This window comes from Heterodontus francisci, chromosome 5, assembly GCF_036365525.1.
Source record: "Heterodontus francisci isolate sHetFra1 chromosome 5, sHetFra1.hap1, whole genome shotgun sequence".
NCBI classification, from domain to species: domain Eukaryota; kingdom Metazoa; phylum Chordata; class Chondrichthyes; order Heterodontiformes; family Heterodontidae; genus Heterodontus; species Heterodontus francisci.
In genome coordinates, this window is record NC_090375.1 from 13554147 (window position 1) to 13569381 (window position 15235).

Genomic DNA, 15235 nt, shown 5'->3' on the forward strand with positions numbered 1-15235 from the left:
TGCTGTATTATATATATAGAGTGTGTGAGTTGCAGCTGTACTATATATAGAGTGTGTGAGTTGCAGCTGTATAATATAACGAGTGTGTGAGTTGCTGCTGTATTAGATATAGAGTGTGTGAGTTGCTGCTGTATTATATATAGAGTGTGTGAGTTGCAGCTGTATTATATATAGAGTGTGTGAGTTGCTGCTGTATTATATATAGAGTGTGTGAGTTGCGGCTGTATTATATATAGAGTGTGTGAGTTGCAGCTGTATTATATATAGAGTGTGTGAGTTGCTGCTGTATTATATATAGAGTGTGTGAATTGCTGCTGTATTATATATAGAGTGTGTGAGTTGCAGCTGTATTATATATAGAGTGTGTGAGTTGCTGCTGTATTATATATATAGTGTGTGAGTTGCAGCTGTATTATATATAGAGTGTGTGAGTTGCTGCTGTATTATATATAGAGTGTGTGAGTTGCAGCTGTATTATATATAGAGTGTGTGAGTTGCTGCTGTATTATATATATAGTGTGTGAGTTGCTGCTGTATTATATATAGAGTGTGAGTTGCTGCTGTATTATATATATAGTTTGTGTGAGTTGCAGCTGTATTATATATAGAGTGTGTGAGTTGCAGCTGTATTATATATAGAGTGTGTGAGTTGCTGCTGTATTATATATAGAGTGTGTGAGTTGCAGCTGTATTATATATAGAGTGTGTGAGTTGCTGCTGTATTATATATAGAGTGTGAGTTGCTGTTGTATTATATATAGAGTGTGAGTTGCTGCTGTATTATATATAGAGTGTGTGAGTTGCTGCTGTATTATATATAGAGTGTGAGTTGCTGCTGTATTATATATAGAGTGTGTGAGTTGCTGCTGTATTATATATAGAGTGTGAGTTGCTGCTGTATTATATATATAGAGTGTGTGAGTTGCAGCTGTACTATATATAGAGTGTGTGAGTTGCAGCTGTATAATATAACGAGTGTGTGAGTTGCTGCTGTATTAGATATAGAGTGTGTGAGTTGCTGCTGTATTATATATAGAGTGTGTGAGTTGCAGCTGTATTATATATAGAGTGTGTGAGTTGCTGCTGTATTATATATAGAGTGTGTGAGTTGCGGCTGTATTATATATAGAGTGTGTGAGTTGCAGCTGTATTATATATAGAGTGTGTGAGTTGCTGCTGTATTATATATAGAGTGTGTGAATTGCTGCTGTATTATATATAGAGTGTGTGAGTTGCAGCTGTATTATATATAGAGTGTGTGAGTTGCTGCTGTATTATATATATAGTGTGTGAGTTGCAGCTGTATTATATATAGAGTGTGTGAGTTGCTGCTGTATTATATATAGAGTGTGTGAGTTGCAGCTGTATTATATATAGAGTGTGTGAGTTGCTGCTGTATTATATATATAGTGTGTGAGTTGCAGCTGTATTATATATAGAGTGTGTGAGTTGCTGCTGTATTATATATAGAGTGTGTGAGTTGCTGCTGTATTATATATAGAGTGTGTGAGTTCCAGCTGTATTATATATAGAGTGTGTGAGTTGCAGCTGTATTAGATATAGAGTGTGTGAGTTGCTGCTGTATTATATATATAGTGTGTGAGTTGCAGCTGTATTATATATAGAGTGTGTGAGTTGCTGCAATATTATATATAGAGTGTGTGAGTTGCAGCTGTATTAGATATAGAGTGTGTGAGTTGCAGCTGTATTATGTATAGAGTGTGTGAGTTGCAGCTGTATTATATATAGAGTGTGTGAGTTGCAGCTGTATTATATATAGAGTGTGTGAGTTGCTGCTGTATTATATATATAGTGTGTGAGTTGCAGCTGTATTATATATAGAGTGTGTGAGTTGCTGCTGTATTATATTTAGAGTGTGTGAGTTGCAGCTGTATTATATATAGAGTGTGTGAGTTGCTGCTGTATTATATATAGAGTGTGAGTTGCTGCTGTATTATATACAGAGTGTGAGTTGCTGCAGTATTATATATAGAGTGTGTGAGTTGCAGCTGTATTATATATAGAGTGTGTGAGTTGCAGCTGTATTATATATAGAGTGTGAGTTGCTGCTGTATTACATATGGAGTGTGTGAGTTGCTGCTGTATTATATATAGAGTGTGAGTCACTGCTGTATTATATATAGAGTGTGTGAGTTGCTGCTGTATTATATATAGAGTGTGTGAGTTGCAGCTGTATTATATATAGAGTGTGTGAGTTGCTGCTGTATTATATATGGAGTGTGTGAGTTGCTGCTGTATTATATATAGAGTGTGAGTTGCTGCTGTATTATATATATAGTGTGTGAGTTGCAGCTGTATTATATATAGAGTGTGTGAGTTGCAGCTGTATTATATATAGAGTGTGAGTTGCTGCTGTATTATATATATAGAGTGTGAGTTGCTGCTGTATTATATATATAGTGTGTGTGATTTGCTGCTGTATTATATATAGAGTTTGTGAGTTGCTGCTGTATTATATATAGAGTGTGAGTTGCTGCTGTATTATATATAGAGTGTGTGAGTTCCAGCTGTATTATATATAGAGTGTGTGAGTTGCAGCTGTATTATATATAGAGTGTGTGAGTTGCTGCTGTATTATATATAGAGTGTGTGAGTTGCAGCTGTATTATATATAGAGTGTGTGAGTTGCTGCTGTATTATATATAGAGTGTGTGAGTTGCAGCTGTATTATATATAGAGTGAGTGAGTTGCTGCTGTATTATATATAGAGTGTGTGAGTTGCTGCTGTATTATATATAGAGTGTGTGAGTTGCTGCTGTATTATATATATAGTGTGTGAGTTGCAGCTGTTTTATATATAGAGTGTGTGAGTTGCTGCTGTATTATATATAGAGTGTGTGAGTTGCAGCTGTATTATATATAGAGTGTGTGAGTTGCTGCTGTATTATATATATAGTGTGTGAGTTGCAGCTGTATTATATATAGAGTGTGTGAGTTGCTGCTGTATTATATATAGAGTGTGTGAGTTGCTGCTGTATTATATATAGAGTGTGAGTTGCTGCTGTATTATATATATAGTGTGTGTGAGTTGCAGCTGTATTATATATAGAGTGTGTGAGTTGCAGCTGTATTATATATAGAGTGTGTGAGTTGCTGCTGTATTATATATAGAGTGTGTGAGTTGCAGCTGTATTATATATAGAGTGTGTGAGTTGCTGCTGTAATATATATAGAGTGTGAGTTGCTGTTGTATTATATATAGAGTGTGAGTTGCTGCTGTATTATATATAGAGTGTGTGAGTTGCTGCTGTATTATATATAGAGTGTGAGTTGCTGCTGTATTATATATAGAGTGTGTGAGTTGCTGCTGTATTATATATAGAGTGTGAGTTGCTGCTGTATTATATATATAGAGTGTGTGAGTTGCAGCTGTACTATATATAGAGTGTGTGAGTTGCAGCTGTATAATATAACGAGTGTGTGAGTTGCTGCTGTATTAGATATAGAGTGTGTGAGTTGCTGCTGTATTATATATAGAGTGTGTGAGTTGCAGCTGTATTATATATAGAGTGTGTGAGTTGCTGCTGTATTATATATAGAGTGTGTGAGTTGCGGCTGTATTATATATAGAGTGTGTGAGTTGCAGCTGTATTATATATAGAGTGTGTGAGTTGCTGCTGTATTATATATAGAGTGTGTGAATTGCTGCTGTATTATATATAGAGTGTGTGAGTTGCAGCTGTATTATATATAGAGTGTGTGAGTTGCTGCTGTATTATATATATAGTGTGTGAGTTGCAGCTGTATTATATATAGAGTGTGTGAGTTGCTGCTGTATTATATATAGAGTGTGTGAGTTGCAGCTGTATTATATATAGAGTGTGTGAGTTGCTGCTGTATTATATATATAGTGTGTGAGTTGCTGCTGTATTATATATAGAGTGTGAGTTGCTGCTGTATTATATATATAGTGTGTGTGAGTTGCAGCTGTATTATATATAGAGTGTGTGAGTTGCAGCTGTATTATATATAGAGTGTGTGAGTTGCTGCTGTATTATATATAGAGTGTGTGAGTTGCAGCTGTATTATATATAGAGTGTGTGAGTTGCTGCTGTATTATATATAGAGTGTGAGTTGCTGTTGTATTATATATAGAGTGTGAGTTGCTGCTGTATTATATATAGAGTGTGTGAGTTGCAGCTGTATTATATATAGAGTGTGAGTTGCTGCTGTATTATATATAGAGTGTGTGAGTTGCTGCTGTATTATATATAGAGTGTGAGTTGCTGCTGTATTATATATATAGAGTGTGTGAGTTGCAGCTGTACTATATATAGAGTGTGTGAGTTGCAGCTGTATAATATAACGAGTGTGTGAGTTGCTGCTGTATTAGATATAGAGTGTGTGAGTTGCTGCTGTATTATATATAGAGTGTGTGAGTTGCAGCTGTATTATATATAGAGTGTGTGAGTTGCTGCTGTATTATATATAGAGTGTGTGAGTTGCGGCTGTATTATAAATAGAGTGTGTGAGTTGCAGCTGTATTATATATAGAGTGTGTGAGTTGCTGCTGTATTATATATAGAGTGTGTGAATTGCTGCTGTATTATATATAGAGTGTGTGAGTTGCAGCTGTATTATATATAGAGTGTGTGAGTTGCTGCTGTATTATATATATAGTGTGTGAGTTGCAGCTGTATTATATATAGAGTGTGTGAGTTGCTGCTGTATTATATATAGAGTGTGTGAGTTGCAGCTGTATTATATATAGAGTGTGTGAGTTGCTGCTGTATTATATATATAGTGTGTGAGTTGCAGCTGTATTATATATAGAGTGTGTGAGTTGCTGCTGTATTATATATAGAGTGTGTGAGTTGCAGCTGTATTATATATAGAGTGTGTGAGTTGCTGCTGTATTATATATATAGTGTGTGAGTTGCAGCTGTATTATATATAGAGTGTGTGAGTTGCTGCTGTATTATATATAGAGTGTGTGAGTTGCTGCTGTATTATATATGGAGTGTGAGTTGCTGCTGTATTATATATATAGTGTGTGTGAGTTGCTGCTGTATTATATATAGAGTTTGTGAGTTGCTGCTGTATTATATATATAGTGTGTGAGTTGCAGCTGTATTATATATAGAGTGTGTGAGTTGCTGCTGTATTACATATAGAGTGTGTGAGTTGCAGCTGTATTATATATAGAGTGTGTCAGTTGCTGCTGTATTATATATATAGTGTGTGAGTTGCAGCTGTATTATATATAGAGTGTGTGAGTTGCAGCTGTATTATATATAGAGTGTGTGAGTTGCTGCTGTATTATATATATAGTGTGTGAGTTGCAGCTGTATTATATATAGAGTGTGTGAGTTGCTGCTGTATTATATTTAGAGTGTGTGAGTTGCTGCTGTATTATATACAGAGTGTGAGTTGCTGCTGTATTATCTCTAGAGTGTGAGTTGCTGCTGTATTATATATAGAGTGTGTGAGTTGCAGCTGTATTATATATAGAGTGTGTGAGTTGCTGCTGTATTATATATAGAGTGTGTGAGTTGCAGCTGTATTATATATAGAGTGTGTGAGTAGCTGCTGTATTATATATAGAGTGTGTGAGTTGCTGCTGTATTATATATAGAGTGTGAGTTGCTGCTGTATTATATATATAGTGTGTGAGTTGCCGCTGTATTATATATAGAGTGTGTGAGTTGCAGCTGTATTATATATAGAGTGTGAGTTGCTGCTGTATTATATATATAGAGTGTGAGTTGCTGCTGTATTATATATATAGTGTGTGTGAGTTGCTGCTGTATTATATATAGAGTTTGTGAGTTGCTGCTGTATTATATATAGAGTGTGAGTTGCTGCTGTATTATATATATAGAGTGTGAGTTGCTGCTGTATTATATATATAGTGTGTGTGAGTTGCTGCTGTATTATATATAGAGTGTGTGAGTTGCTGCTGTATTATATATAGAGTGTGTGAGTTCCAGCTGTATTATATATAGAGTGTGTGAGTTGCAGCTGTATTAGATATAGAGTGTGTGAGTTGCTGCTGTATTATATATATAGTGTGTGAGTTGCAGCTGTATTATATATAGAGTGTGTGAGTTGCTGCAATATTATATATAGAGTGTGTGAGTTGCAGCTGTATTAGATATAGAGTGTGTGAGTTGCAGCTGTATTATGTATAGAGTGTGTGAGTTGCAGCTGTATTATATATAGAGTGTGTGAGTTGCTGCTGTATTATATATATAGTGTGTGAGTTGCAGCTGTATTATATATAGAGTGTGTGAGTTGCTGCTGTATTATATTTAGAGTGTGTGAGTTGCTGCTGTATTATCTCTAGAGTGTGAGTTGCTGCTGTATTATATATAGAGTGTGTGAGTTGCAGCTGTATTATATATAGAGTGTGTGAGTTGCTGCTGTATTATATATAGAGTGTGAGTTGCTGCTGTATTATATACAGAGTGTGAGTTGCTGCAGTATTATATATAGAGTGTGTGAGTTGCAGCTGTATTATGTATAGAGTGTGTGAGTTGCAGCTGTATTATATATAGAGTGTGTGAGTTGCAGCTGTATTATATATAGAGTGTGAGTTGCTGCTGTATTACATATGGAGTGTGTGAGTTGCTGCTGTATTATATATAGAGTGTGAGTCACTGCTGTATTATATATAGAGTGTGTGAGTTGCTGCTGTATTATATATAGAGTGTGTGAGTTGCAGCTGTATTATATATAGAGTGTGTGAGTTGCTGCTGTATTATATATAGAGTGTGTGAGTTGCTGCTGTATTATATATAGAGTGTGAGTTGCTGCTGTATTATATATATAGTGTGTGAGTTGCAGCTGTATTATATATAGAGTGTGTGAGTTGCAGCTGTATTATATATAGAGTGTGAGTTGCTGCTGTATTATATATATAGAGTGTGAGTTGCTGCTGTATTATATATATAGTGTGTGTGATTTGCTGCTGTATTATATATAGAGTTTGTGAGTTGCTGCTGTATTATATATAGAGTGTGAGTTGCTGCTGTATTATATATAGGGTGTGTGAGTTCCAGCTGTATTATATATAGAGTGTGTGAGTTGCAGCTGTATTATATATAGAGTGTGTGAGTTGCTGCTGTATTATATATAGAGTGTGTGAGTTGCAGCTGTATTAGATATAGAGTGTGTGAGTTGCAGCTGTATTATGTATGGAGTGTGTGAGTTGCAGCTGTATTATATATAGAGTGTGTGAGTTGCAGCTGAATTATATATAGAGTGTGTGAGTTGCTGCTGTATTATATATCGAGTGTGTGAGTTGCAGCTGTATTATATATAGAGTGTGTGAGTTGCTGCTGTATTATATATATATAGTGTGAGTTGCAGCTGTATTATATATAGAGTGTGTGAGTTGCTGCTGTATTATATATAGAGTGTGTGAGTTGCAGCTGTATTATATATGGAGTGTGTGAGTTGCAGCTGTATTATATATAGAGTGTGTGAGTTCCAGCTGTATTATATATAGAGTGTGTGAGTTGCAGCTGTATTATATATAGAGTGTGTGAGTTGCTGCTGTATTATATATAGAGTGTGAGTTGCTGCTGTATTATATATATAGTGTGTGTGAGTTGCAGCTGTATTATATATAGAGTGTGTGAGTTGCTGCTGTATTATATATAGAGTGTGTGAGTTGCAGCTGTATTATATATAGAGTGTGTGAGTTGCTGCTGTATTATATATAGAGTGTGAGTTGCTGCTGTATTATATATAGAGTTTGTGAGTTGCTGCTGTATTATATATAGAGTGTGAGTTGCTGCTGTATTATATATATAGAGTGTGTGAGTTCCAGCTGTATTATATATAGAGTGTGTGAGTTGCAGCTGTATTGTATATAGAGTGTGTGAGTTGCAGCTGTATTATATATAGAGTGTGTGAGTTGCAGCTGTATTATGTATAGAGTGTGTGAGTTGCAGCTGTATTATATATAGAGTGTGTGAGTTGCAGCTGTATTATATATAGAGTGTGTGAGTTGCTGCTGTATTATATATAGAGTGTGTGAGTTGCTGCTGTATTATATATAGAGTGTGTGAGTTGCAGCTGTATTATATATAGAGTGTGTGAGTTGCTGCTGTATTATATATATAGTGTGTGAGTTGCAGCTGTATTATATATAGAGTGTGTGAGTTGCTGCTGTATTATATATAGAGTGTGTGAGTTGCAGCTGTATTATATATAGAGTGTGTGAGTTGCAGCTGAATTATGTATAGAGTGTGTGAGTTGCAGCTGTATTATATATAGAGTGTGTGAGTTGCTGCTGTATTATATATAGAGTGTGTGAGTTGCAGCTGTATTATATATAGAGTGTGTGAGTTGCTGCTGTATTATATATATCTATAGTGTGTGAGTTGCAGCTGTATTATATATAGAGTGTGTGAGTTGCTGCTGTATTATATATATATATAGTGTGTGAGTTGCAGCTGTATTATATATAGAGTGTGTGAGTTGCTGCTGTATTATATATAGAGTGTGTGAGTTGCTGCTGTATTATATATAGAGTGTGTGAGTTGCAGCTGTATTATATATAGAGTGTGTGAGTTGCTGCTGTATTATATATATAGTGTGTGAGTTGCAGCTGTATTATATATAGAGTGTGTGAGTTGTTGCTGTATTATATTTAGAGTGTGTGAGTTGCTGCTGTATTATATATAGAGTGTGAGTTGCTGCTGTATTATCTCTAGAGTGTGAGTTGCTGCTGTATTATATATAGAGTGTGTGAGTTGCAGCTGTATTATATATAGAGTGTGTGAGTTGCTGCTGTATTATATATAGAGTGTGAGTTGCTGCTGTATTATATATAGAGTGTGTGAGTTGCAGCTGTATTATATATAGAGTGTGTGAGTTGCAGCTGTATTATGTATAGAGTGTGTGAGTTGCAGCTGTATTATATATAGAGTGTGTGAGTTGCAGCTGTATTATATATAGAGTGTGAGTTGCTGCTGTATTATATATAGAGTGTGTGAGTTGCTGCTGTATTATATCTCGAGTGTGTGAGTTGCAGCTGTATTATATATAGAGTGTGTGAGTTGCTGCTGTATTATATATAGAGTGTGTGAGTTGCTGCTGTATTATATATAGAGTGTGAGTTGCTGCTGTATTATATATATAGAGTGTGTGAGTTGCAGCTGTATTATATATAGAGTGTGTGAGTTGCTGCTGTATTATATATAGAGTGTGTGAGTTGCAGCTGTATTATATATAGAGTGTGTGAGTTGCAGCTGTATTATATATAGAGTGTGTGAGTTGCAGCTGTATTATATATAGAGTGTGAGTTGCTGCTGTATTATATATAGAGTGTGAGTTGCTGTTGTATTATATATAGAGTGTGAGTTGCTGCTGTATTATATATAGAAAGTGTGAGTTGCTGCTGTATTATATATAGAGTGTGAGTTGCTGCTGTATTATATATAGAGTGTGTGAGTTGCTGCTGTATTATATATAGAGTGTGAGTTGCTGCTGTATTATATATATAGAGTGTGTGAGTTGCAGCTGTATTATATATAGAGTGTGTGAGTTGTTGCTGTATTATATATAGAGTGTGTGAGTTGCAGCTGTATTATATATAGAGTGTGTGAGTTGCAGCTGTATTATATAACGAGTGTGTGAGTTGCTGCTGTATTATATATAGAGTGTGTGAGTTGCTGCTGTATTATATATAGAGTGTGTGAGTTGCAGCTGTATTATATATAGAGTGTGTGAGTTGCAGCTGTATTATATATAGAGTGTGTGAGTTGCTGCTGTATTATATATAGAGTGTGTGAGTTGCAGCTGTATTATATATAGGGTGTGTGAGTTGCTGCTGTTTTATATATAGAGTGTGTGAATTGCTGCTGTATTATATATAGAGTGTGTGAGTTGCAGCTGTATTATATATAGAGTGTGTGAGTTGCTGCTGTATTATATATATAGTGTGTGAGTTGCAGCTGTATTATATATAGAGTGTGTGAGTTGCTGCTGTATTATATATAGAGTGTGTGAGTTGCAGCTGTATTATATATAGAGTGTGAGTTGCTGCTGTATTATATATATATAGTGTGTGAGTTGCAGCTGTATTATATATAGAGTGTGTGAGTTGCTGCTGTATTATATATAGAGTGTGTGAGTTGCAGCTGTATTATATATAGAGTGTGTGAGTTGCTGCTGTATTATATATATAGTGTGTGAGTTGCTGCTGTATTATATATAGAGTGTGTGAGTTGCTGCTGTATTATATATAGAGTGTGAGTTGCTGCTGTATTATATATATAGTGTGTGTGAGTTGCAGCTGTATTATATATAGAGTGTGTGAGTTGCTGCTGTATTATATATAGAGTGTGTGAGTTGCAGCTGTATTATATATAGAGTGTGTGAGTTGCTGCTGTATTATATATGGAGTGTGAGTTGCTGCTGTATTATATATAGAGTTTGTGAGTTGCTGCTGTATTATATATAGAGTGTGAGTTGCTGCTGTATTATATATATAGAGTGTGTGAGTTCCAGCTGTATTATATATAGAGTGTGTGAGTTGCAGCTGTATTGTATATAGAGTGTGTGAGTTGCAGCTGTATTATATATAGATTGTGTGAGTTGCAGCTGTATTATGTATAGAGTGTGTGAGTTGCAGCTGTATTTTATATATAATGTGTGTGAGTTGCAGCTGTATTATATATAGAGTGTGTGAGTTGCTGCTGTATTATATATAGAGTGTGTGAGTTGCTGCTGTATTATATATAGAGTGTGTGAGTTGCAGCTGTATTATATATAGAGTGTGTGAGTTGCTGCTGTATTATATATATAGTGTGTGAGTTGCAGCTGTATTATATATAGAGTGTGTGAGTTGCAGCTGTATTATATATAGAGTGTGTGAGTTGCAGCTGTATTATATATAGAGTGTGTGAGTTGCAGCTGTATTATATATAGAGTGTGTGAGTTGCAGCTGAATTATGCATAGAGTGTGTGAGTTGCAGCTGTATTATATATAGAGTGTGTGAGTTGCTGCTGTATTATATATAGAGTGTGTGAGTTGCAGCTGTATTATATATAGAGTGTGTGAGTTGCTGCTGTATTATATATATATAGAGTGTGTGAGTTGCTGCTGTATTATATATAGAGTGTGTGAGTTGCAGCTGTATTATATATAGAGTGTGTGAGTTGCTGCTGTATTATATATATAGTGTGTGAGTTGCAGCTGTATTATATATAGAGTGTGTGAGTTGCTGCTGTATTATATATAGAGTGTGTGAGTTGCTGCTGTATTATATATAGAGTGTGAGTTGCTGCTGTATTATATATATAGTGTGTGTGAGTTGCAGCTGTATTATATATAGAGTGTGTGAGTTGCTGCTGTATTATATATAGAGTGTGTGAGTTGCAGCTGTATTATATATAGAGTGTGTGAGTTGCAGCTGTATTATATATAGAGTGTGTGAGTTGCAGCTGTATTATATATAGAGTGTGTGAGTTGCTGCTGTATTATATATAGAGTGTGTGAGTTGCTGCTGTATTATATATAGAGTGTGTGAGTTGCAGCTGTATTATATATAGAGTGTGTGAGTTGCTGCTGTATTATATATAGTGTGTGAGTTGCAGCTGTATTATATATAGAGTGTGTGAGTTGCTGCTGTATTATATATAGAGTGTGTGAGTTGCAGCTGTATTATATATAGAGTGTGTGAGTTGCTGCTGTATTATAAAAATAGTGTGTGAGTTGCAGCTGTATTATATATAGAGTGTGTGAGTTGCTGCTGTATTATATTTAGAGTGTGTGAGTTGCTGCTGTATTATATATAGAGTGTGAGTTGCTGCTGTATTATCTCTAGAGTGTGAGTTGCTGCTGTATTATATATAGAGTGTGTGAGTTGCAGCTGTATTATATATAGAGTGTGTGAGTTGCTGCTGTATTATATATAGAGTGTGAGTTGCTGCTGTATTATATATAGAGTGTGTGAGTTGCAGCTGTATTATATATAGAGTGTGTGAGTTGCAGCTGTATTATGGATAGAGTGTGTGAGTTGCAGCTGTATTATATATAGAGTGTGTGAGTTGCAGCTGTATTATATATAGAGTGTGAGTTGCTGCTGTATTACATATGGAGTGTGTGAGTTGCTGCTGTATTATATATAGAGTGTGTGAGTTGCTGCTGTATTATATATAGAGTGTGTGAGTTGCTGCTGTATTATATATAGAGTGTGTGAGTTGCAGCTGTATTATATACAGAGTGTGTGAGTTGCTGCTGTATTATATATAGAGTGGGTGAGTTGCTGCTGTATTATATATAGAGTGTGAGTTGCTGCTGTATTATATATAGAGTGTGTGAGTTGCTGCTGTATTATATATAGAGTGTGAGTTGCTGCTGTATTATATATAGTGTGTGTGAGTTGCTGCTGTATTATATATAGAGTGTGAGTTGCTGCTGTATTATATATATAGAGTGTGTGAGTTGCAGCTGTACTATATATAGAGTGTGTGAGTTGCTGCTGTATTATATATAGAGTGTGTGAGTTGCAGCTGTATTATATATAGAGTGTGTGAGTTGCAGCTGTATTATATAACGAGTGTGTGAGTTGCTGCTGTATTATATATAGAGTGTGTGAGTTGCAGCTGTATTATATATAGAGTGTGTGAGTTGCAGCTGTATTATATATAGAGTGTGTGAGTTGCTGCTGTATTATATAAAGAGTGTGTGAGTTGCAGCTGTATTATATATAGAGTGTGTGAGTTGCAGCTGTATTATATATAGAGTGTGTGAGTTGCTGCTGTATTATATATAGAGTGTGTGAGTTGCTGCTGTATTATATATAGAGTGTGTGAGTTGCTGCTGTATTATATATAGAGTGTGTGAGTTCCAGCTGTATTATATATAGAGTGTGTGAGTTGCAGCTGTATTATATTTCGAGTGTGTGAGTTGCTGCTGTATTATATATAGAGTGTGTGAATTGCTGCTGTATTATATATAGAGTGTGTGAGTTGCAGCTGTATTATATATAGAGTCTGTGAGTTGCTGCTGTATTATATGTATAGTGTGTGAGTTGCAGCTGTATTATATATAGAGTGTGTGAGTTGCTGCTGTATTATATATAGAGTGTGTGAGTTGCAGCTGTATTATATATAGAGTGTGTGAGTTGCTGCTGTATTATATATATAGTGTGTGAGTTGCAGCTGTATTATATATAGAGTGTGTGAGTTGCTGCTGTATTATATATGGAGTGTGTGAGTTGCAGCTGTATTATATATAGAGTGTGTGAGTTGCTGCTGTATTATATATATAGTGTGTGAGTTGCTGCTGTATTATATATATAGTGTGTGAGTTGCAGCTGTATTATATATAGAGTGTGTGAGTTGCTGCTGTATTATATATAGAGTGTGTGAGTTGCTGCTGTATTATATATAGAGTGTGAGTTGCTGCTGTATTATATATATAGTGTGTGTGAGTTGCAGCTGTATTATATATAGAGTGTGTGAGTTGCTGCTGTATTATATATAGAGTGTGTGAGTTGCAGCTGTATTATATATAGAGTGTGAGTTGCTGCTGTATTATATATAGAGTTTGTGAGTTGCTGCTGTATTATATATATAGTGTGTGTGAGTTGCAGCTGTATTATATATAGAGTGTGTGAGTTGCTGCTGTATTATATATAGAGTGTGTGAGTTGCAGCTGTATTATATATAGAGTGTGAGTTGCTGCTGTATTATATATAGAGTTTGTGAGTTGCTGCTGTATTATATATAGAGTGTGAGTTGCTGCTGTATTATATATATAGTGTGTGTGAGTTGCAGCTGTATTATATATAGAGTGTGTGAGTTGCAGCTGTATTATATATAGAGTGTGTGAGTTGCAGCTGTATTATATATAGAGTGTGAGTTGCTGCTGTATTATATATAGAGTTTGTGAGTTGCTGCTGTATTATATATAGAGTGTGAGTTGCTGCTGTATTATATATAGAGTGTGTGAGTTGCTGCTGTATTATATATAGAGTGTGAGTTGCTGCTGTATTATATATAGAGTTTGTGAGTTGCTGCTGTATTATATATAGAGTGTGAGTTGCTGCTGTATTATATATATAGAGTGTGTGAGTTCCAGCTGTATTATATATAGAGTGTGTGAGTTGCTGCTGTATTATATATAGTGTGTGAGTTGCAGCTGTATTATATATAGAGTGTGTGAGTTGCAGCTGTATTATATATAGAGTGTGTGAGTTGCTGCTGTATTATATATAGAGTGTGTGAGTTGCAGCTGTATTATATATAGAGTGTGTGAGTTGCAGCTGTATTATATATAGAATGTGTGAGTTGCAGCTGTATTATATATAGAGTGTGTGAGTTGCAGCTGTATTATATATAGAGTGTGTGAGTTGCTGCTGTATTATATATAGAGTGTGTGAGTTGCTGCTGTATTATATATAGAGTGTGTGAGTTGCAGCTGTATTATATATAGAGTGTGTGAGTTGCTGCTGTATTATATATATAGTGTGTGAGTTGCAGCTGTATTATATATAGAGTGTGTGAGTTGCAACTGTATTATATATAGAGTGTGTGAGTTGCAACTGTATTATATATAGAGTGTGTGAGTTGCTGCTGTATTATATATATAGTGTGTGAGTTGCAGCTGTATTATATATAGAGTGTGTGAGTTGTTGCTGTATTATATTTAGAGTGTGTGAGTTGCTGCTGTATTATATATAGAGTGTGAGTTGCTGCTGTATTATCTCTGGAGTGTGAGTTGCTGCTGTATTATATAGAGTGTGTGAGTTGCAGCTGTATTATATATGGAGTGTGTGAGTTGCTGCTGTATTATATATAGAGTGTGAGTTGCTGCTGTATTATATATAGAGTGTGTGAGTTGCAGCTGTATTATATATAGAGTGTGTGAGTTGCAGCTGTATTATGTATAGATTGTGTGAGTTGCAGCTGTATTATATATAGAGTGTGTGAGTTGCAGCTGTATTATAAAAAGAGTGTGTGAGTTGCTGCTGTATTATATATAGAGTGTGTGAGTTGCTGCTGTATTATATATAGAGTGTGTGAGTTGCTGCTGTATTATATATGGAATGTGTGAGTTGCTGCTGTATTATATATGGAGTGTGTGAGTTGCAGCTGTATTATATATAGAGTTTGTGAGTTGCTGCTGTATTATATATAGAGTGTGTGAGTTGCAGCTGTATTATATATAGAGTGTGAGTTGCTGCTGTTTAATATATGGAGTGTGTGAGTTGCTGCTGTATTATATATAGAGTGTGAGTTGCTGCTGTATTAT